This window comes from Protopterus annectens, chromosome 4.part1 (genome assembly GCF_019279795.1).
Source record: "Protopterus annectens isolate FY-2018-M chromosome 4.part1, PAN1.0, whole genome shotgun sequence".
In the NCBI taxonomy this organism is placed as follows: domain Eukaryota; kingdom Metazoa; phylum Chordata; order Ceratodontiformes; family Protopteridae; genus Protopterus; species Protopterus annectens.
The window spans coordinates 585,414,703-585,439,843 of record NC_056734.1 but is presented as its reverse complement, the minus strand read 5'-3'; positions in this window follow the sequence as shown (position 1 = coordinate 585,439,843).

Below are 25,141 nucleotides of genomic sequence, written 5' to 3'. Positions count from 1 at the left end.
CTATCGCCCTATAAACCTGACTAGCCTGGTCTGCAAGGCTATGGAGCTCATCATAATGGAACTCATTAACAGAGACATTGGGAACCTTCAAACATTGGATTCTACCCATTTTGGCTTTGTTAAGGGCAGATCATGCCTCCTAAACCTGGTGGACTTCTTTGAGACAGTTACCAAGGCTTTAGACAAGGGAAAGGAGGTCCACATAGCCTACCTAGACCTCGCAAAGGCTTTCAACATCATTCCCCATTCTGGTATTATAGACAAGCTCACCAGCCTGAACATAAACCCCTACGTCATGAGATGGGTTGCCAATTGGCTCAAGGATAGAACCCACATGGTGAGAGTTGCAGGCTCTAGGTCCAACTCTAAACTGGTTACAAGTGGCGTCCCCCAGGGCTCAGTCCTGGGACCCCTCCTGTTCGTTATATACTTCTCAGAGGTACAGGCAAGCACAGGAAGACTATGGCTGACCAAGTTTGCTGACAACTGCAAACAGGGGGCCATAACTGACTCTCCAGCTGATACAGACATCCTCCAGAAGGGTCTCACTGAGACAGATACCTGGTGTCAAAATCATGGCCTCAAGCTAAATGCCAAAAAGTGCATAGTCATCCCCTTTGTAAAAAACAAAGTACCCATGAACTACCACATACGTGGTAGTCCCCTAAATACAGAAAATGTAATAAGGGATCTGGGGACCCAAGTATATAGTAATCTCTCCTTTGATAATCACATTGCCAAAGTGGTTAGAAAATCCTTCTATGTGGTCCACCTAATCACAAAAGGGTTCGCATCTAGAACAAAAGAGGTTATTGTGCCCCTCTACTCATCACTCATAAGACCCATCATAGAGTACAGTGCCCCATTTGGGATGTACCTTACAAGACACCTGCAACAGCTGGAAAGACCACAGAAGTACCTCACCAAGAGGATTACTGGTCTCAAACAGATGCCCTATGGAGTCAGATTGAAGGAACTCTAGCTGTACTCGGTTGCATACCACTTACTCAGAGGTGATCTCTGCCTGACATACAAGGCCATGTCCAACCCAGAATTGACGGACATGCTCCACCTAAAAAAAAAAAAAAAAAATCCCTGAGAGCCACATGCTCTAGGGATCTAAACCTCACCACAATGATAAATAGGACTTGCTTGAGGGATAGATTCCTGTCCCAGAGACTCCCCATGCTTTGGAACAGGATTCCAGTCTGCATTAGGCAGATCCCCTCACTAACACTCTTCAAGAGAAACCTTGTTGAGTGGATGGGAAACAGAAAATTTACCCCGGGGATCACTGTAGTGGCTCTGCTGGACAGAGGCACAGGGATCTAATGGCTCTGCTGGACAGAGGCACAGGGAACTGATCTAAGGGGGTGGTGAAAGCCAACACATTCTGGCTAGGCTTACAGATGATAGCCTAGTACATACCTGTGAACCTATTAACACCATGGGTTCTCACTGTGATGCTCTCAAAGCATTAATCTGCAGTTTCAGTTTTATAGCAAAGAGGAAAGACTTCCCTCTCCAGGGCTCTGGCTTGCTTTAACAAATGAGCATGTCTGGCAACTATATCCAAAAACTGATATTTGACGCAGCTTGGCAGATGTCTGTAGCATTACAAAGACCTAGCAAAGGGTACCAACAACCAAAACATTTCAGTTGCAGTTGTATTTAGTGTATGTTGGAGCTTTTTATTTGTCAGCTGTCAACCTCTTTCCTCCAGAATCTGAGATAGATCCAGAAATAACCAGGGATAATTGGGACACTTTTTAAATATTAGAAGTACTAGCTTGACACTTTGTCAGAATAATGGAATGGCGAACAGCATGCATCCTCCAAAGTAAAGTAATGTACAGCTCTTGTCATTCTCGTTATTAAGTCTAATCCATCACTTTTTATTCCCACTTTGCTCACTGGTTTTAGAAGGGATTGGGAGGGACCTTACCTGTCATCTGTCCAGATTTTGGCAGAATGTCTAAATTTTTTTATTCATATTTAGGTTTGTTACTCATAAACTTTGTGCTTTTTTCTATCAAATCATTGAGGATTGAAGACACAAAATAATGAAACACAATTCAGCTTCAAACTTTGTTCTCCAGAAAATGCATGTTAACTCAACTTTAAAATCTGTCCCTATTTTTGGGCCTTTGTCCCCCATTACTTTAAGCATTGTCCAGAATTTTTGCTCTAAGAGATTGAGAGGTATAGAAGGGACAGAGTTGAAATTTTAACCAAGATCAGGAACAGCTGAGAAGCAGAGGTGCAGTTGTGTAGATGATGCTTAATAATAATGTCTGCCATCACTTTTCATGAATGATAGACATTTACGATAAATGGTTAATTGGAAACTGGGTGGGTGAAGGGCAGCAAAGGTATAACACCTCCGGTGACCACTGAAGCACCTGACCCATGATGGATGGATGTTTCTTCAGTCACTTTGGACTGATGGTGTAATGACAACCATGATATTTTTAGATTATTTTTGTAAAAGGATACCGACTATCTACAGGGGGTGCAGGAAAGTGTAATTCACCACCATTTCTCCAAAAGTCACCTGTCTTAGGAGGGAATAAGAGGGACAGAGCTAAAATTTGAGTCAACATCAGGGAAGTCCCTCATGGACAGGGGCAGTTGGTACTGATCACATATATGTCTGCAAATAATGACCATCTAACCAAGGTCATTTAGGGAATATAGATATAACATGGATAGGCTTGTAAAAGCCCTAAAGCCATTAGCCTAGTAAACTCCTATGAACCTATGTACCTAAGTGCCTGAAAATCAGGGACAAATGAGAAGTATATAAGTGGTTAAATGCTGAAAAGTTTCTTTTAACTGAGATTTCTTTCTTTCCTCAATGCTGAAGAAATCATCACCTATGTTGGGCTTTATCGCACAAATGCTAATAGCATAATTTTTACTATTACTAGAATGCTTTTTATTGAAACTGCCTTTGTGGCTCTGCTTCTCTGTGGTTCTGTCATGCTCTTGTAAGGCAGTGGAAAAACTGAGTGATGCTCGACGGTTTTTTTTGCTGTCTCGCTAATGACAGAGGGACAATATTTTACTTAAAGACCAAAAAGTAAAAAACAAAAATATAAACAAATATTTTTTTAATAAAGAATGCTTTTTATTCAGATGCTCTAAAAGTAAAAAATAAGGAAGAAGAGTGAAAACTTTGCAAAAGAAACAAAGACAAGCTGATTTCAGAAAAGCATTCGAGGTTGGTCTTGTTGATTGTGGTAATGAGGAACCAGAAAAAGTACAGGAATCAGTAAAACAAACCTCAATTTTTTTTCTAAAATCAGCTTCTCTGTGTTTCTTTTGCAACTTTTTCAAAAAGCATTCCTTCTTAAAAAATATTTTTTATAGTTTTATTATATACATAACTATATGGGCTTCTTGTCAGTTTATGACAATTTTGGTATGTGAAAGAGCACTGAGTGTTCCATTGCAAGACTGAGCAATTCTCAGATCAAGCCCTCTTGCTTGTACTTTGCTGATTTGCATAGATGTATAGTGATGCCATTCACAGATTCCCTTTATGTATCTGTGAAGTAAGGGGCTATGAATACCTTCCTATAAAGGCATCTTAGCCATGAAACCCTAATAATGTCCAGTAATGTTAGCACATCTGGATTGTGTTGCTTCAACACTTACAGCTCTACTACAAAGGAACCAATCAGCTGCAATGACCTCATCTACTGAAAATGTAACTGCAGACTACTCCAACTGAACTGCTCATTTGCTACGGTTACCTAAAATACTGAATGTAACCGTTCTATCATCTGCTTCTGGTACTGCCTCCTCAGAGGAAGATGTGCTCACAAGTTCCTTAATTTTTTTTCTTTCATTTATTAACAATGTTCTCTTTTGAGTTTAAAGCCTCTCCACTCTTCCTGAGAATAGTCTAGCTGGTATGAGGTCTCCCTCTTCTGAGTCATGCATGATTGACAGAACAGCTCCGAGACTGCCTAAAAGTCATTATGTGTGACCTTTCCAAACTCTTCCACACCTGAACCTTTACTTCAGTAACTCCTAGAGCTGCTGTCTTCTGGACATATCAGTACCTCTCTTCATATGAAATAATCCACCTGCTAGCATTTCCATGAATGATTCTTTCTTTTAAATGCTGACAACTCAGTGCTGTCAAACACTAGCAGATGGCTAGGTGTACCACCACATTATTGCTCTATTATATGTAGTAAGTGTATATGTAGATTACTTACTAGCTTTATTTACTGTATTCTTGTTTTATACCTACACATTTGTGTTTATTGCATTTATGTATTCAAATTTTCCTTCTTGAATTATGTCTAAGGCTAAAATTTATAAATAGGCTGGGTGGATCAGTGAATTGTTTCTTCTATTTCATCTCTTACAACATTTTCTTCTGGGCTTGACCATGGAAGGATCCATCCCTTCCTCCCAGCAAGTAATGGTTTGTCTTCTTATACCATTACAAAGTTTTTACAGAAGCCTATTAATCTGTTTGGCAGCTGTGAAGGGGCTGGTTTTGATTCCAGTTATACTACTGGTGTCAATGACTCTACTTCTATGGTTATTAAAGATCTACTTAAAACTTTAGAAAAAAAAGCTGAGGAAACAAAAATCCTTCATGTAGAATAATTTGTATTTTGAACAGTGCTTTGTTCGGTTAGTACCTAGAGGACTATGTTAAGTTTCCTAATGGCCTCTCCATCAAGGATCAATTTAATATGGACCTTAAAAATTTTTTTAATGCCTCTGGCCTTAAATTGTTAACGGTTACTAATTGTCAACAATGAAAAGCTCACTTCTAGACATAGTGACAAAATTAGAGATTGGAATGTTGGAATGATCACATTACTGGGTTATTGAATTCTCCAGCTCTGCAAACAACCTTTGAGAATAGTTTTATCTCTTTAGAAAGGATGGCTAAAATAATGACTGTTAGAAAACTAAAAGATTCTCAGACATCCAGAATAACGCAGGAAAGGGCCTGTCCTCCATCTTCTGCACGGCAACACTAATACTAATTCTAATTTGGTAAAGTAGTTTCACATGGTTCTAACTCCAGGGATGTACCAAGTGGAAGTGATTTTCTGAGGGCTTCCAACCCCTCAAGGTTTGATAAAATCCTAAGATTAGCCTAAATGGGTCAGGGAAACAGGAAACTGCCTACAGATCAGACTCCATGAACTAGTTCCATGGATGCAACAACATACTGGAATCATTCCCTAATCAAATTTGTCAATCAGAATTTTTTTTTTTGGGGGGGGTGAGAAGCTATGGACAAGGACAGAACCATTTTGTTTGTCCAATGATCTAAGTAAGTGAGACAACTAATAGCTCAGGTGAATCATCGATTTTTAATTTCACTGAAGAAATATTTATAATGATCAATATAATTTTTTATTTTGTGGGTTGACATATTACTATCAAAAGAAATAACGGTGCAACAATACTTTTAAATCTGAGACTTTTTGCTAGGACACCGAACTTGAGTTATTTGTTACATGATATGCAAACTAGGAATGACATTTTAAGGTTACTATCAGGTTTAACCCCCCCTCCCCCTTTTGAATCCAACTGTGCATGCTTATGTTAATTTGTGTGACAAGGACATGGCTTCAGTTCTGAATTGCAAACCTGTGAATGGTATTTTAACTTATGAATGAACAAAGAGCAGTAGTGGGATTTCAGAGAAGTAAACCACAGTTAAGATTTATGAAAGCTGATAAGGGTGGGGGGTGGGGGTGGATTATTTTGTTCACAGAAATGTACGTGGAGTAAAATGAAAATATGATTAGCAATGAGCAGGAATATAAAGCTGTATCTTTGCGTGATATTAATAATAAATATAGCATTATTCATAACATGTTAGAAGACCTACTTGTTTTGATAAAAAAGTTGTTTGATGATCTCTATTTTCGGCACCCTAAGCTTCAGGTACTATTTGACATTACCAAGATCCACAAGAATAGGTTCTGTCCACCTATTATACCTATTGTGCTGACAGACTGTGTATATAACCCTTTGGTCCAATGTCTAGCCTCCTGCCTTAAAGTCTCATGGGATTTTCATAACAAGTTAAATGACTTTTTATTTCATGGTGAGAATGTTGTTAGGTTCACTGAGGATGTTTATTCTTTATTTATATGTCTTCCAAAAGAGAATGATGTAGAGTAACTCAGAGACTGTCCAGTCACAGTAAATGCACTAATAAGTGAACTCAAGATGGAGTTGGCATTGTATAATAACTTATTTTATTTAACAATAAGTAGTATCAATAGGTACAGTGCCACCTGTCTTCTCCAATTTAGTCCATGGATGATGGGATGCACAATAATGAGTACAGTTCTGTTGTTTGGCCATGTTATTTTTTACAAGGGATTTGCCAATGATTTTTTTTTTCATTTGGAATAGTTTGTGTGATGAATACATTATATTCATTGAACAATTAAACAACAGCATGGAACTTCTCAAGTTTACCCTGGGAGATGTCAGGTAAACAGTGAAATTTTTACACATTAATATTCTTTAAATCTTAATGTGAAATGTTTTGAAAGAACTTTTATAAGAAAAATACAATTATTAATAGTTATATACACTATTATAATAACCACCCCAGGTGTATATAAAAGAATATATTTCAAAGACAAATGATTAGAGTATTCAGATTATTTTACTACAATGATGTGTTCAGTCAATAAGGCCATGGTGGTGCAGTGGTTAGCATTGTCGCCTCACAGCAAGAGGTTCTCACGTTCGATTCTCAGCTGGAGCGCCTTCGGTGTGGAGTCTGCACGTCCTCCCCGTGGCCGAGTGATGTTGAAGACATGCAGGTAGGTGCGTGAATGGGCATGCCTTCTTTGAAGCTTGGGCATCAGGCTGGCAACTTGGCACCATAAAAATTCACTGCCAATCATTAGTGGATGGCAGCTCTGCTGTGGCGACACCTAACTGAGAAAAGCCAAAAGACATTTTGTATGTGTTCAGTCAATGAATCCCATTTATTGTTACTTTGCCCATTAACAGGAGATATAAAAGAGAATTTCTTGAGGTTAAGCCAATTGAAATTACATTTAAACTTAACTCTAGGTTCCCACCTATTTTAAAACAATAGCTTGGAGAGGTCTGCATTGGGCAGGAAATAAAAACAAAAAAAAATGCATTTTGTTTGCATATGACAGTTGATTCTGTTACCATTAAAAAGGTGATTGTAGACAACTGGAAAGTTCTCTTAGGAAAGAATGAAATCACCAACTTCTCAGGTCATGAACACAAGTTTGCTTACGAATATTTTACAAAATGATAGTATCTTAATTAGGGTACTATATACTGCAAAAGAACATGGGGCATATAAATGTAGCAATTGTATTGTCTGCAGATTCATTTACTAAGGACTATTAATTATTTTGGAACACACAAATAAAATAATTGTAGCTAAGCATAATTTTATCCGTAAGTTCCATGGGGCTGTTTATGTTGCTATTTGTTCACAATTCCTTGCTTTTCATGTGGGGATAACAACTAGAAACCTATCAAGACAAGATAAAAGAACATGTGTATGACATAAAAAAGAAAAAATGTGAATGATGCATGATTCAATTAGACTATTAATTGTACAGATTATAAAAAGTTTAATTTTTTTATTCTTGATTGAGAGTTTTTGAATATGAGGGGGAACTAATTTCAAGAGCAGGCGGGAGATGAAGGAAAGCATGGCAATTTCACCTTCAGGCAGACAAATTTCTTGGACTAAATGACTCCATTAATATTGCATGTTTTACAGAAAGAAGGAGGTTGATCAAATTCAAGTTTTAACTTAATTTACCTGTGTTTTATATATGTGTCTTAATATTGTTAGAAGAATTTTTATGTGCTTCTTTTTAAATTTTAAGTAGTGTTTCTTTAAGAATGCTGTGATAATACGGTTTTACTGGTCATGTGATTTTATTATGTTATTTAATGACTGTGATGTGTTTTTATGCATTTTAATGAAGTCCTTGTCTAGAATAATGATGAAAGTGCTTAATTAACGTTTGGGTTATATCACAAAGGTCACTGAGTGATGTTTCTTGTTTTTGTATAAGTGCTCTATCCAGATTAACAACGTTTTCATATATAAAATAACAAGCACTAACCACATTTTGGTTGCAGCTCCACATTTTTATCCCAGCTCTTTGCCAACACCTAGGTAAATAAGAAAAAGCTGTCATGAAGGAGGAAGTTAAAGTTATCCTACACAAGTATCAGCTAGTGGATGCCCTCACTGCATGGTGCCACCATGGCACAGTGACTCAGGTTATCAGTTGAAAGCTCACTCTGTTCTCTTGATCCAAGTGTCCAGAACATATGTTCTTTTGTCTGATGACATGACTACAAAGTCAGCCATTGCCTGAGTCCAAGAAAATGAGGCATATGTTACACTTATGAGCATCCTTGTGTTTGAACATGGTGCTTTTTGCGGAAAATCTATGACAAGCACAGAAGACCAAAGGGAATTAACTATTTAGGTTCATATAAGAGAAGTCATTCCTCTTACCCTCATCCTCCTAAAGTCTCTATTATTCCTTTCATGACAGTTGAAGACACAGAGTAGAACCACAGGATCTGAAGGTGGCCCATCTATTGAACAATGCACCTTCAATGTTTAAGAAGCGTAACTGAATTTCTTTTCAACATTGCATAAGGCCAGTGGCTTCCCTCGCTGATGTCTACACCATCTTAGTACACCCTGATTGGTGTCATCTTGAATGATCCTCACACTTGAGATTGAAGGTGATTGGTAAGCCAACACAGTGGCACTGTGGCACCACACTGCTTTTTTACGGTGAGATCAGCTGTGATCTGTGGATTATCAAGGGGTCTACTACAAGTGCCCAAGTCCAAGGTGCTTGAATACCACTATCTTTATAGCCACAGACTCAGGTGTCTTGTAGCTCACATGGCCAGCCAATCTGTCTTGAATTTGACTACAAATTTGGGTGAGATGCAGCAGCTGTGGAGAGATAGTGGAGCTAAAACACCCTTCCAGAGCACAGTAACCATGTTCAGACAAGGTTAGAGCTGTAGTCATGGAGAAGGAGTGGGAGAACTTGGGAATGCAGGTTAGTGAAGTTTCGACAGTGACTGATAGGGGTAATTAGGTTTAGGGAGGGTGATATTTAGATTTATAGAGCAGGAGGGGAGTTTAGGGTTAAAGAGTGATACAGGATTTTAGGTTTAGGAAGCAGGAGAAGAATGTTAGGCTTAGGTTGCAGAAGAGGAGTTTTAGGGTTAGGAAGTAATCCACTTTATGATTATGGAGCAAGAAGCGCATTTTAGGTTTAGGGAGCCATCAGGGACTTTTTGATTTTGGAGAGGACTGCTATGGTTAGGGAGATGAGTGTTATGGTTAGAGTAAGGGACCAGATGGGAGTTCTGGGTTATAGTTAGGGTTCCTGTAGAACTATGATGTTCAGTAGGACTGGATGGTAGGAGTGCTAGTCAATTAACTAGGTTTGGGCTAATGGGAGTTAGGGCACTTGTCAATTACAGCAAGTGACCTTGAGTAAGTATGTTGCTACTAGCATGAGAGCACTTGTAGTAGACACATTATCAATCCATTAGGCACTCACTGGTAAATGCCCTTCAGTTTGGTAGTAGGGATAGGTGAGGTCCCAACATTTCTTTTCTAGGTCAGCATCATGGATACTTCAGATTAAGAATCTTGAGGGCAGTGTGGTTTTCTGTTAGTCTGCAATTGTACTTAGACTAAGTTGCCTAGGGTGAGCCTACTAGAAGCCAAAGCAAGCCAGTGAACATAGCCTCTAAGAATCCAAGGTCACGCAAAGCCCTCTATGATATAAAGGTCATAATCTAGGGATATACAAATAATGAATAAATAAATAAATAAATAAATAAATAAATAAATAAGCATACTTCTCGACCTCTTACTGCTAGAAATCTGGACAAAGCCTGACAAAATGTGGAGACAAAGGTCCCAAAATAGGGACAGATTTTAAATATTGCTCCTATAAACTTAGAAAGTTGCTAGAATAATAGGGTTTGTGTTAACATACATTTTTCTGAAGGATTTGAAGTCTGAAACTCAAATGCATATCATTATTTAGTGACTTCAATCACCAGATCATCATGGTGATTTGCCAGAAAATCACAAATTGTATGAGGAACAGACCAAAAATATGAGGCCCAAATCTGGACATTCTGCAAACACCTAGACAGTCAAGAGGTATGTCTAGGAAAGATCCCTTATTTTTGTCCAAACTTCAGCAGCCCAGTATTAAAGAAATTATCAATTTTGGAAAATCCAAAAGGAATTCTCATACAAAATATGGAAGCTGCTGGCCCAAAAAATAATTTCAATGAAAAGCTCCTTGACAACTAACTTCCTCTTCAGTCATGATATGTCCATCTTTATCATCCCATATCACAGAAGAGTTCAGGCACAGTTTATTTTAACCACAGCCATCAGTGAAAATCCAGCTGGCATGCAAAGCAGCCAGATCATGACAACACTGTATAGTTTAAGTTACTTAGCAGGTAGTCTGTTAGAATAACTGGTTGAAAGGTACTTGTTTTGCATGTATGACTAGTGAAATCAGACATTTTTTTTCAAGTTTGCATTATATTGTTATATTCTACATCTGTTTACTGAGTAGGTGGTGTGTTTTGGCAATTCAGGACTCTAGAGTTGCAGGAGCATATATAGTGCAAGCTTCTATGTAGTTTTGCTATTTTTTTACTTGCTTGCTTGTGTGCAAGATTAGTTTGACTTCCTGAGTGACATTTATTATGCAATGTGCATGCAAGTCTGGGTGCCGAGTATTCTTTAAACTTCTTTGGTTGTTGAAAGAACTTTTGCCTTTGTTTACATTTTTTGAAAATTGTGTATGACAGAAAGCTGACAGATGAAATTTGCAAACTTTGTTAGCTGTCCTAGCATACCACCAATGGTAACATTTGCATAACAACTTCTTTAATATTAAATCTGAAATGCACGTTTAATTTTTACAGTGGTGGTCCTTTCTTTTGGCATATGCATATCTTGTGCTGAAGTGAAGCCTGTTGTATGCACATTTGGTTTATAGTGTTGTAATATTCTGGTGGCTACAAAGGCAATGCAACATTCCAAGCTTTGTGAAAAAAGGGTTGTAGGTCAACTCAGTAAACTGCCTGATTTTGTCTTACAGGAAGTGCCTTAAATAAAATTTATAGGACATTAATATGTTTGTCTGTAATGCAGTTTAACAATTTACAGGTCATTACATAGTCAATCTGTTATACAAGGTTTAGGTGTATTTTCATTGTACTAGTAACTATAATTACATTTTTAAACAATTTATAACTTGTGAACATTAATCTACTTAATAACAGTTCCTTTCTGAGATGATAAAAGGAATAAATCTGGTGAAGTGTTAATATATATTTATTATTTCTTGACTGGGTAAGTCCTATAAGGCTAGTAGCTTCTTTTCAGGGGAGAATTGAGGTAGTATATATATTACTAGGGAATTTTGGCCAGGGCATTGGGGAACTTCCCCTACACTTTTTGCATACGGGAACTCTTTGTGATGTGGCGTTTCATGTCTTCTACTCTAGGCACAAAGGCAGACCATAGGGGCAGGAAGCTAGTGAAGTGCAAATGGAGTGAGAGAAGAAGTTTGAATATGATGTTGGTGTCTCTGTAGATGTGTTTTTTTTGTCGGAGTGTGAGGAGCAGGCTGAGAATAACAATGGAGTGATGGAGATGATGGAAAAGGATGTAGAGCCTTTGCAAAAGCAGTTGCAAGGGATGGATGCATCCTTTGTGGATTCAGAAGATGTGTTTCAGCAAAAACTCTTTGAGTTTGAGAGTGTTGCTACAGCCCTCCAGTCAGGAGGGTTGAAGGATGATATATTGCAGGGCGTGGTTGATGATAGTGAGATGGAAGACGGTAAAGAAATGTCATGGGGAGGGATGATGAACAGAGTACAGAATGAAGAAATGCAGAAGAAAGAAGGCATGGAGGTTGAAAAAAAATCTTGTGGAGAAACTGTAAAAGAGGGGATGGTGGAAAAAAGAAAATAAAGTAGTAAATTTGAAGAAAAAGAGATTGTTCAAAGTGTGGATTGAACAGAAGGAAGATACAGAAATGGACAAGCATAAGCTATGGGACAAAGTTATTAAGATGCTTGGGGTTAAAACTGATGAGGTGAGAGTATTTATTCCTATCAATAAAGAGACTTTTTATGACATTATTTTCAAGACTGAGCAGATAATGGAAAGATTTATAGAAGAATTAAAAACTGTGCACCATGGAACACACACACACACACACATATATATATATATATATATATATATATATATATACACACACACACACACACACACACACACACACACACACACACACACACACACACACACACACACACATAAGCCCTTAAGCACTCTTTTAGGGAAACTAAGAAAAAAAAATTATATTTAATTTAGAACTGAAGTGGATAAAGAGACTTTAAAAAAGCATTTATTATATTTATGTAATGTATTGAATTTATCAAAAGTGTTTGAAAATAGAGGTTTATGGCCTAGAGCATGGGATTGCAATGGGATATTGAAACTAGAAAAAAATAGTATTGAGCATATTCTAAGCGTTATTAATGTTGAAGGTGATAGAGGCCTGGTTAGATATTGAGGACACCCAAAACATGCTTTTTGTGTGGGAAAAACAGATAATTTAATTAACAAATGTGAAAAAAGTTTTTCATGTGGGGGCATAGGACATGATGCAAAAAATTGTGAATCAAAATGTTATCAATGTAAACATTGGGACATTTGGGGGTGTGAAGAAAAAGAAAATGAAGTAGTGATGGACGTAACAGCAGCAGCAGAAGAAGAAGATAAAAAGGACAAAGTTATAGAAATGAAATTAGAAGTAGTAAAATGGGAAAAACGATAGTAGTATTACTGATGAAGAGCAAATGATACAAAAAGATTCAGTAAAGGAACATATAAATATAGAAAATATTGAAAAAGAAGAGTTAAGAATGATGTTAAATGGAATATAGTTAAACAAAATGCAAATTTAATTGGTAAAAGAGTGAGTGAAAGCAAAAGGAAGAATAAAGAAGATTTAAAAAAGAAAAAAGAAAGGAAAAGGATGAATGCACATTATTTAAAGTAGCGGTACATGTAAAGTTGTGTCATTAAATGTCAATAGTTATAAGAAGTTGGAAAAGGATAGGGATTTTGGAGTGGTGTAAATAGTCAAATAGTGATGTTATTATACTAAAAGGCATTAGAGTTTTGTCAAAGTCAGAAATAATTCAAATTGAAATGTGGTGGGGAAAATGTGATATGGAAATTCAAGAGACCTGCTTGGGAATACTTATATTATATAAAGATACAATTAAAGTATTACATGTCACTTTTGTTATAGCTGGTAGAATTTCTATTATTGATGTAAGATGGAGAGAACATGTTTTGAGAATTATTGCAATGTATGTGTATGTAATAAAAAAGGAGAGGGATGAGATGTTTAGAAAGATAATACAATATGTTGCAGTTAACATTGAGATAATTGTATAGGAGACTTTAACTGCAATCTAAGACAGCAAAACAAGAAGGCTTATGATGTAAAAATAGAAATATGGACAGATGAAAATGTGGAATTTAGAGACTTGGACATATAGAAGAGGGGAAAAAGGAACAGAAATAGATTATTTTTTTATTAACAGAAAGCTTAGTAATAGTTAAACAAGGAGTGCTACTTGACATGCTTTTCAGGCCATAGAGCATTATGATACAGGGAAATGGTGAGTATATAAAAATAGGGAAAGGTATAAAAAGAATAAATGAAGTGAAGTGGGATGCTAAGGGGAGAAAAGAGATTATGACATTATGGCAAGATGATTTGGAAATGAAATAATCTTATAAAGATTGGACAGAATGGTGGTTAAATTTTAAACTGAAATATAAAAAATGATATGAGACATGGGAGAAAGAGAAGCTATGCATGCCAAAAATAATATACAATAATTTAAACAATTATATGGTTGTTTAGAGAAGAATACATTTTTTTATTAAGGAAAAGAAATTATATGGTCTGAAGAAGAAAAGGTTGAACGTTTATTGTACAAAGATATTTCTTGAAAGAAAAAAAAAAAGAAGAAATTCCACCATATTTAAGTAAAATAATTAAAGAGACTAAAAGTGTAATGAGGGAAATGAAGGATTCTTCAGGTAAAATGCATAATACACAAGATGGGATTATGAATGCAGTAAAATAACATATTAAGACATTTTAAACAGCAAAGAACAGTCACTGTTAGACAGAGGCACAGTATACTAACCTCGAAAAAGGGCATAGAAAAATTAATTTAAAAAAGGGTGGCGAAAGCCAAACACACTCTGGCTAGGCTTATAAATGCCCTAGGGCAGATAACCTAGAATGAACCTATGAATCTATGAACCTATAATAGAAGATACGTACATTTTCTGACATGGAGAATAAGGATTTAGAAAAAAATATAAGAATTGAGGAACTAGAACAGGCAATAAAAGTAATGAATTTAGATTTATCAGCATGTCCTGACAGAATAGAATGTAAGATGCATATAAATATGACTATAGAGCAAAATAAATGGTTTATAAAGGTATTACATTAATGGTTAGAAAAAAGGTTTCATGTATAAAGAGCTATGTAGAGGTGTCATTAGGTTTGTGGAAAAAGGGAGAAGGAAGATATATAGAATTGGAGATCAATTGTATTAAATACTACAAAGTATAAGATTTTTATGAAAGTATTACAAAAACGGATGGAAGAAAAAGTAGGTAATGTTGTAAATGCTTGCAAATATGTTTGGCATAAAAGGAAAAAAGTTCAAAGATTTATTGTTAATAATTAGGGAAATCGTAGATTATATTGTAGTTAGAAATGTTCAAATAAAAGTAATCGTAGGAGATTTAAGTAAAGCATTTGATGCAATTCATCAGTCAGTATTATGGGATATGTTCAATGTATATAATATAAGTAAGAGGCTTAAAAATGTGTGCATGTCAGCATATAAGTATAACATATTGAAGATTATGATAAATGGATGGTTGAGTGAAAATATAAAGGTAAAAAAGGCTATTAGACAAGGTTGTCCATTGAGTGGTACATTACTTGTATTAGTAATGAATGCAATATCTATGTATATAAATAAAGAGATGGATATTATGAACTACATTTCAAATGAAGGAATAAAAATGCCCAGTTAAATTTTGCAAAGGCAAAAAATACAGCCTCCATGGGGCCCAATAACATCCAAGGCTGCATCCTATATGAACTCACACATGAACTTGCAGCACCATTAGGTGCCCTATTCATCCAAAGCCTGAGTACCAGCTTTGTCCCAGAAGCGTGGAGGACAGCCACTGTCTTCCCTTTACATAAAGATGGAGTGTTCACCGATCCAGGAAATTATAGACCCATCAGCCTAACTACCCTGATCTGCAAGGCCATGGAACGGATTATCATGGACCTCATTAACAAGGACATTGGCAACCTCCAAACACTCAATCCCACACAGTTTGGCTTTGTCAAGGGGAGGTCATGCCTGTTAAATCTGGTCAACTTCTTTGAGACAGTCACCAAAGTGGAGGAGGGGAAGATGGTGCACACCCTACCCTGACCTGTCAAAGCCTTTGACACTATTCCCCACTTGGGCATAGTAGATAAACTCTCTCAACTAGGCATTAATCCATAGGTTACCAGATGGGTAGCAAACTGGCTCACTGATAGAACACACCTAATCAAAATAGGGAAAGCCACCTCAAGCAGTAGACCCATAATGAGTAACATACTCCAGGGATCAGTCTTGGGGCCTCTCTTATTCAGGATATACTTCTCTGAGGTGGAGGACAAAATCAGTGGGCTATGGCTGACCAAGTTTGCAGATCACTGCAAGCTGGGTGCAGTCATCAATTCCCCAAGTGATGTGGACGTCCTCCAAGAGGGTCTCACTCAAACAAATGACTGGTGCCAGAAAAATGGCCTCAAGCTGAATGCCAAAAAATGCATCATCATCCCCTTTGGGGAGAGTGACATCCCCACATATTATCACATTAATAACAACTTCCTCAGTACACAATCAGTAGTGAGGGATTTGGGCACCCAGGTTGACAGCAACCTGACTTTAGACCAGCATGTTGCTTTCATTTTATGGAAAGCTTTCTACATGGCCCACCTCATAAGTAAGAGTATCCCATCCAGGGACAAAGAAGTCATAGGATCCCTGTATTCTTCCCTTATAAGGCCAATTATTGAGTACAATGACCCCTTTGGCATGTATCGTGCAAAACACATGCAGCAGCTGGAGAGATTGCAGAGGTTCCTCATCAGGAAAATCCAGGGCCTCAAACACCTACCCTACACAGATAGGCTAAAAGCCCTGTCCCTCTACTCAGTTTCATACAGAATCTTCAGAGGTGACCTCTGTCTGGCATATAAAGCAGTCTCAGACCCCGCCTTGATGGGACTGCAGTATATCCGCAAATCAAGCTACACTTGAGCAACCCTAATACGCGACCTCTGCCTGGTCTGTGATACCAGTAGGATTTGTTGGTGGGACAGATTTGTGTCCCAGAGACTCCCCCATCTGTGGAATAGACTCCCTCTCCATGTCAAGCAGAGTACCTCATTATACTTTTTTAAAGCACAACCTGGATAATTGGATGGGAAACAGAAAATACACTTCTGGGATTCCACCTGTGTCTCTGATGGACAGAGGCTCTGGGTGCTGACTTGTCTAAACATGGGCTAAACTCATGGCTAGGCATATAAGGGTCTCAGGGCCAATAGCCTAGTAATCTCCTATGATCCTATGAACAAAGAATGAAGCAAGTATGGATACAGTGATAAAATGAATGCAAGAATTTATTCAGGCTATTGGTTTTGTATTAAATAAAGACAAAAGTCAAGGTTTAGGTTTTTGAGAGAAGGATCAGTGGTGGATCAGTGGTATAAATTTCAGTAAGGATAAAATTAAGATCCCTGGGATAAACTTCAGGAAACAAGAAATTCTAAGTTCCATGTAGAAAGAGAACATAGAAGAAATAAAACATATGTGTGTTTTTTTTGGAAGTCTTTTAGAAGGGAGTAAGAGAGTTTCTTGAAATGGTGCACATATTAGAACTGGCTTCAGGAGTGCTTACAGATGATGGTCTGTTAAAAGTAATCATGCAGGATGTTCCAGGTGACAGTTCTGTTGTTTCATAGCATGGCATGGCAATTAACCTTTTCAAAGTGCTGAGGATGGTAATGTGGAAAAGGATAAAGGTAACATGGCTGTAGAGAATTCAGTAGTTAAAATTTATGCAGCAGTGACAGCAAGCAGGTAAGGAGAGCAGCAACAAACTGTAAGTAAAACTGTTTTAAAAAGAGAGAAGACCAACTCTGAGAATAAAAACAAAAAGGACACTTTAGTAGAGAGATATTGTGTATAGGAATATTTCATAACTGCTCCAGGTTTTAAAGCTCAAGAAATTTGTTTTTTCATAAATATTGGAACAGAGACTTTTTCTGACTTAACATTTGAAATTGATGGATTTCTGAAATTTCTGAAACATGTAACAAAAAGAAGGACATATATCCACTGAAAACATATTTGTTTTCTGCTAGTAACTTAAATGCTAAAATATTGCATTTTGGAACTGATGAACTGAAGAAGATGATTTTAAAAATGTATGTAGGGTTTATATGAAACTGCTGATTATATTGTGAAAATTAGAGATAAAAAAACGTACGGAATAGAGGGTGAATGTTGGAAGCTTTCTGAAATATGAAAAAAATGGTGAAACACTTGGCAAGTGTTATTTTTGAAGCTGGTTGTAGAGGGAGGGATATTAAGATATGATGGCCAACTTCAATCATGTGTCTTTTTTGAGGAGTTGTTGCATTTAAATAATGATTGTGACAATATATAATGTAACCAGTGTGGGGAGACATGCAGCAAGAAGGTGTATGCCTGAATGTAGCTGTGTAAAAAAACAATGCTTTCGTAAAGATTGCCAAGAGCAATCAGTAAATAATGAAAATAAAGGGGAAAGGGAAGAAAACACACAAGGAAGGACAGCAGCAGGCTAGGGGAGAGGGTGAAAACATACTCAACGAAGGACAACAAGAAGCTGGGGACAGTCTGAATTAGGTGAGGAAGAAGAAAAAAATATGGAGGAAAAATAAGGAGAGAGTACATGCAAGAAGAGAGGTCAGAAGAAAGTATTGTTGCTAACATTTTTTGAAGGTCTAGCCAATGAAAAAATCTGATTCTAATGATCAAGGTTATTTATACTCAAAGACAAGAAAAAATATTAATTTGGGATAGAATAAAAATAAAAAAATACATATATTTCTCCTGAACTTGAAAATAAAGAAACACAATTTTCAGTACTTTCAGTAAATGTGACCAATATTATTAACGCTGTCAGAAGGATAAGAATACTGGAATGGTATGCTAAATATGATATGGCTGTTACTCTGTTAGAGGCTGTAAGATTTCTGACAAGAGAAGAAAGATTGCAAACAGATAAATTGTGGGTTGGAAATATAATATAGAACTTAGGAAACGAACATTGTTCTGAAGCAGCTGTGTTGTGTAAAAACAATAAAAATACTAGATGTAATGTTGATAAGGGTGGGAAGGTTAACTGTTGTGGGTGTGATGTGCAGAGAATGCGTTTATAGAATTATAGCACTATATGTATATATAACTAGCAAAGAACGAGATAATTTGTTTCATCAAATATTCAACTATTTGGTAGTCAACATGAAATTTTTGATTGCAGGGGACTTTAATTGTTTTTTAAGGGGAACATATGAAAAGAAAGGGAAAGATTAAAACAAATACAGAGATTGATAAAATGTGGTAAAGTAGATGTTTGGAACAAAAGTCAATGGACTTAAAGACAGGGAGCACTTTGATCTTAAATTGATTATTTTGCATTATCTGAAGGTTTGGGTGCAGCAGATGTTGATATAGTCATGTTGGGGTTTTCAGACCATTTAACATGTAGATGTAGGTGATGGAAGACAGGGAGTATTTTAAAATGGGAAAGGGAATAAAAAGAATATGGAGGAATGGGAAGTATTGCAGTTATATCTATCTCACACACACACGCACACACACACACACACACACACACACACACACACACACACACACGCATGCACGCACGCACGCACACACACACACACACACACACACACACACACACACACACACACACACACACACATGCACACATACTCATGATATGTGATTTTATATATATATATATATATATATATATATATATATATATATATATATATATATATATATATATATATGAAAAATGAATTACCATTATGCTGCTGACTAATAAAATAAATATACTTTGCAGCACTGTACTTTATCAACTTATGGGCAGTTACTAATAAAATAGCTTATCTATGTAACAGATGACACACACTAAACTGTTACAGCACAAACCAACACAAACGAATGAGAACTGGACAAAATCACTCAACAAAAACAGCACCCAAAACCACCATGAATAGCTGAAAAAAAGACACAAGTAACTTTAATACTTTCATTTTTTTACTTATAGAACATCTTCAGAATAATATAATTCACACTTTCACAAACATTTAAAGCTTTTTCACTGTGACATCACTAATCAAGTGCCCAATCAAAAAATCAATTAACTGAAACATTTATTGAGACATATTTATATATAAAAATACTCCATAACTCTTACTGAATACAAAAATATGTGTATTAGCCTAAATGTGTTTATATTTCAACAAACCTTTTATGGAAACAGTCTCATTTAAGCCAAGAAAAACATCTACATGTAACAAAATTTGCCACTTGAGTTTTAAAAACTCAAGAAAATTATTAAGTTGTTCCACAAGCAACTTGAAATCAACCTTCTGAATGACCAGGAAATAAAATATGCAAAATGAAGTACAATTAATGCTGTGTCTCACTAGAGCATTGTTAACATCTTTATTTTTATAGCTCTAATGTGTTCACTAATACAGCAACCTAATGTCCTTTGTCTTGCCAATGTAAAAACATTGGCAAGAACAACAGATAGCCAGGTATACTAAACCTACACTTTTGCAACTGAACCTACCTTTAGGTTCAGAAACAAAATCTAGATGTTTAAACATATACTGACTCTCTGGATAGATGAATCTACAGAACATGCATCCATTACACACAAAAGTACCTAAAGGCCCACCTCTGCCTTGACTGTAGTCCTTCTTAACATGCTCAAATAGAAATTTTCAATTCCATGGTCTTTTGTATATAAAATTAGGTTTAGTCCCTATGATGTCACTAAGATTTCTATTACCTAAAACTACATTCCAATTCTCCTGAATAATATTATTTAATAACTTCCCTTCAAAACTCTTTGCTATAGGAAAAGACAACACTTTATCACCCTTAACATTTTCTTCTCTAGTCTTCAGGACAAAACCTGAACTAAGAATGGTGGGAAATCTGGCACCCCTCAACTTAATTACTTTTTTGGAAATTTAACTTTTCATGAGGGTAACCCCTTTCAAGAAACATATTAATTAATAAATTAATTCCTTCTATAAAATGTTTCTTTTTCACTGATAATATGACTTAATCTAATAATTTGGCCCCTAAAAATATTAAATTTCATAAAAGCAGGATGAAAGCTACTGAAATGCACATAATTATCACTAAATGTCTTCTTCTTGTAAATATTAGTAATACATTTATTCTGTACAATATCTGCAGTAAGTTCAATGTCTAAAAAATTGACTGTCAGTCCAATATTACCAACCTCAAAATTCAACCATCTAATACTATTATTAATTTCTAATACAAATGGCTCAAAATCCTCCCTACTACCCTTCCAAAAAAAAAAAATCATCAATGTACCTTTGATAAAATGTAACAAACTTAAATGAAGGTAAAGTTGACAAATATTGACTCTCCCACCAAAACATCACCCGGTTGGCAAACAATATGGCTACTTTAGACCCCATATCAACACCTGAGATCTGCTGGTAAATGCAAGATTCAAATTCCAAAAAAATTGTTACTAAGTACTAACTCTAGATTTTGAATTCAAATTATGTGTGTATTTCTTTAAAAATAACACCACTAATTCAATTCCTTCATCCTGGTCAATTGAAGTGTGTAATGCATTAACTTCAACTGTACGTAAAAACCTTTCATCTCTATCAAAAACATATTTTTTCAACTCATCTAAAATAGTCATGAATCTTTCAAAAAAAATATTTACTACTTTGCAGAGGCCCAGGAAGAAATGCTCCAGACACGTCTTTGTAATATGGAAGGAAACTGGAGCACCCAGAGGAAACCCACATGAATGCAGGGAGGACATCCAGACTCCACACAGAAAGCTCCTCAGCTGAGAATCAAACTGGAAAACCTCTTGTTGTGAGGTGAGAATGCTACCGTTACACCACTGTGCCATCCTTATCTTTGTGTATTTTAGGAATCTCAAACAAGGTACCCAGTTCAGGCTGGTCAGCTATACAAAAATTATACATGTCAACAAACAATCAGTTCTGATATAACAAATCTAATAATGTTAAATCAATAAACATAAACTTCTTCCTCACAAAATCTTTAGTAACTTTCTTATAACTATTATTGTCACTCAGTAATGAAAACATTGCTTCAATATAATCTTTCTTGGTCATTATAACCAAACCATTACCTTTGTCATCCTGCATGTATCTTAAATTACAGTAACTGCATACATTGTTTAAGGCCAACACCTGTTCTCTATCTGAATCGAAAAACATTCCATTCTCACTTAACAAATGACAGTCCTGTCTAAATAATTTGTAAATGTCATCTTTACAAATTTTACCAAACACATTCAAGGTCCCAACTAAAGTTGGATTCACTGTGCTCCATTTTTTGAAAGAACAATTACTATAATTAAAATATATAACTATATTGTAATTTTAGTTACTGCACCTTTACTGGAGTGACCCTATACAAGGCACCACTCCCCCTGTGTTCGGATACAGGGAAGGCTCGCCAATGAAGAATTAATTACCATTATGCTGCTGACTGATAAAATATCAAATATACTTTGCAGCACTGTACTTTATCAACTTATGGACACTTACTAATAAAATAGTTTATCTATGCAGCAGATGACACATTCTATACTGTTAACAGCTACAGCTTTTAATGTTCAAGTTAGCTTCTTAGCACAGATATAGATGATAACTTTCCATTCTCCATTTCCTTTAGAACAAATGTGACCCTACAAATACCAGATCTAACAAAAAGGTCAGATCTCCCACCATTCAGTTTCACTGTCCTTTTTATACACTTTTTGTGCCATTTGGAGTTTGTTCATGTAAGAAGTCCTTTGATGTTAATACTACCGGAATTTGTTTGATGTCATGCGGTCTGTTGAAAACTTTTAAAATCAGTACTTTGGTATTTGCTTGATGTCAAAGAGTTTGTTGATAAACTGCATTTTGTTACTTTAAGGTTTTAGGGAGTCATTCCTGTCTCCGGTCATCCTTACACCTGGGTTTAGAGAGTTATTCTTATCTGTAGTTCTCCTTCAAGCTGCATCAGGCATGAAACATTATGTGTCACGCACAGTAGGATGCCAAACTATTTTTCTACTTTTTTAAACATTCTCAGCTAAGAAAATTTTAACCCTTTAGTATGTATATACTAACAAACAGAACTGTACATGCAATACAGAACTATGCATGCATTATTGTAATTGTTTAAATGTATATGTTATACTATATATTTTAACAAGCAGAAGTGTACATGCACTATTGCAAGTGTTTATATACATGGATTCTAACAATAAATATACAAGATATGTCATGTGTATGTGTGTGTGTGTGTGTGTGTGTGTGTGTGTGTGTGTGTGTGTGTGTGTGTATCTATGTCTCTCTCTCTCTCTGTATATATATATATATATATATATATATATATATATATATATAGAGAGAGAGAGAGAGAGATAGATATACAAATCAATTGATTTGAGTGATTTTATTACAACATGCGTAAATTAAGCTAAGTGTATTTTCTTTTCTTTTATACCTAAATAAATCAGTAATAGACCAGTTGTGGTTTATATTATTCATTTTTATTTATTTTTTTTTATTTTATTTTTTTTGTGGCTGAAGTGAGGTTTACCTATCTGAGGACATATTCTCTCTGTATTTTTGGTAATACAGATATTGGCTAGGATTGTGAACACTTTACTGTGATTTTTAAACTGTGGGTGTGGCACCTCCTAGGCATTCTACTTTGTATTCTTTGTGTTTCTTTTGGCTTGCCATTACCTGTTTTGCTCTTTACATTATATGAAGATAAAGTTGTGCTTGTGTCTGCATAAATGGAATTACCAGCTGTTTTTTTTTTTTTTAGCTGAATGTCATCACATATTATTTTGCTGTAATATTTCATAAAATTACAGACGAATGATCCTTTACTGTTTGGTGCCATTAACAATCTTACACTGTCATTTGGGAGCTTGATTTTTACTGTTTTCTTCATGACAAACTTGTATCTTGTGCATTTCGTCTGGATAACAACCTACTGCATACTACATCTGTGTGAAGTCATTAGTGTGTGCTAATGAAATGAGAAGCAAAAATAATACTCTTTTTGCAGAGAAAGTGATGTTTTCTGATTTTATGGTCTAGAAAAATATGCAAATTTCACCTGTTCTGACAGTTATGTGGGTATTTGAGAGTCGTTTTTTGTGTGCTTTCCTGAAAAACTATTAGATTGGGCAAAACATAGTACACATAGTTGTCAGCCTCTTTGTCATATACCTCATGGTCGAGTTCCAGCTTATGGTAGGACCCTAGTGGAGAGCACCATCTCATTGTGTATGTGCACTTATCATATGTGTATTATTCAAGAGTTTGTACATTGGGATTGGATACCTGCAAGTAAGTGAACTTTGTCCTGTATAGGAATTGCAGAGTTCCTACATAACACAGATTTATGGAGTCTGTGTGTTTGCGTGTGTGTGTGTGTGTGTGTGTGTGTGTGTGTGTGTGTGTGTGTGTATACATGCTGTTCTGTTTTGTGTACAAATCCTGACATGATGTTGTGCTGTGTCGCTATGATACTGCCTGCTATTTGTGATGTACTACATTATATCTTACACTATATGCTAAATATCATAGTTATAATATGTTGCTTACCATGTCCATTGATTGGTATGTAGTTTTATTTATGTGTGCCTATACAGCAACACATTTACCTAGTATAACATTTTATTATCCTGTGCCACTCTATTACATATTGTATTATACATGTAAGTAACATATCTAGGATACATTGCACAGTAGTGCACTGTTGTCATTCATACACTTTCTGCATTATTGCAATGATTGTTCTTTTTATCAATATATGTTCTGCACATGTTCCACTAACAATATAATGTTAGTAAATTCATAAATACTATCAATACCTCATTGTGTAATAATTGTGATTTACTTATATGACAGAATATATACAATTGAGTATTTTCTGCTGGTATTGTTTACTATTATTTATTTTTGTGTAGGTGGTACTGTGATAAAATTTGATTACTTCAGGTACACTTGTGGAGAACATCATAGAATATGCTGAGCATTTGAAACAATTTAAAATGCTCTTTCTACTGCTGCAGATCTTCCCTCTTGAATAAAATTATCTTTATTTGAAAAGTTACACATAAATGCTACATTGGGCATATCTGATTTGTCCATACTGAAACAGTAGCATAGTTTATGCCCATCCGCTCCATGTGAGATGACTCATACTTAAAGATTATAAAGAAAAACATAGGAAAAGTGTAATATAACCCATCCAGGAAGATATGGATTTATGCTGCAGATCAGCATAGACCAGAATATCTTTACAGCCCTTATTGCATAAACACAATTAAGTTGCATCTGTTCCCAAATGCATGTCTTATGTTAGAATGGTATGGATGTGAAGTGTGTGAGTGTGTGCATTTTGTGTGTTTGTGTGTGTGTGTGTGTGTGTGTGTGTGTGTGTGTGTGTGTGTGTGTGTATGTGTGTAACCATCTGTGTGAACATATCCAGGGATTTTAGCAGTGTAATCATGCAGCACAATCAGTAGCTC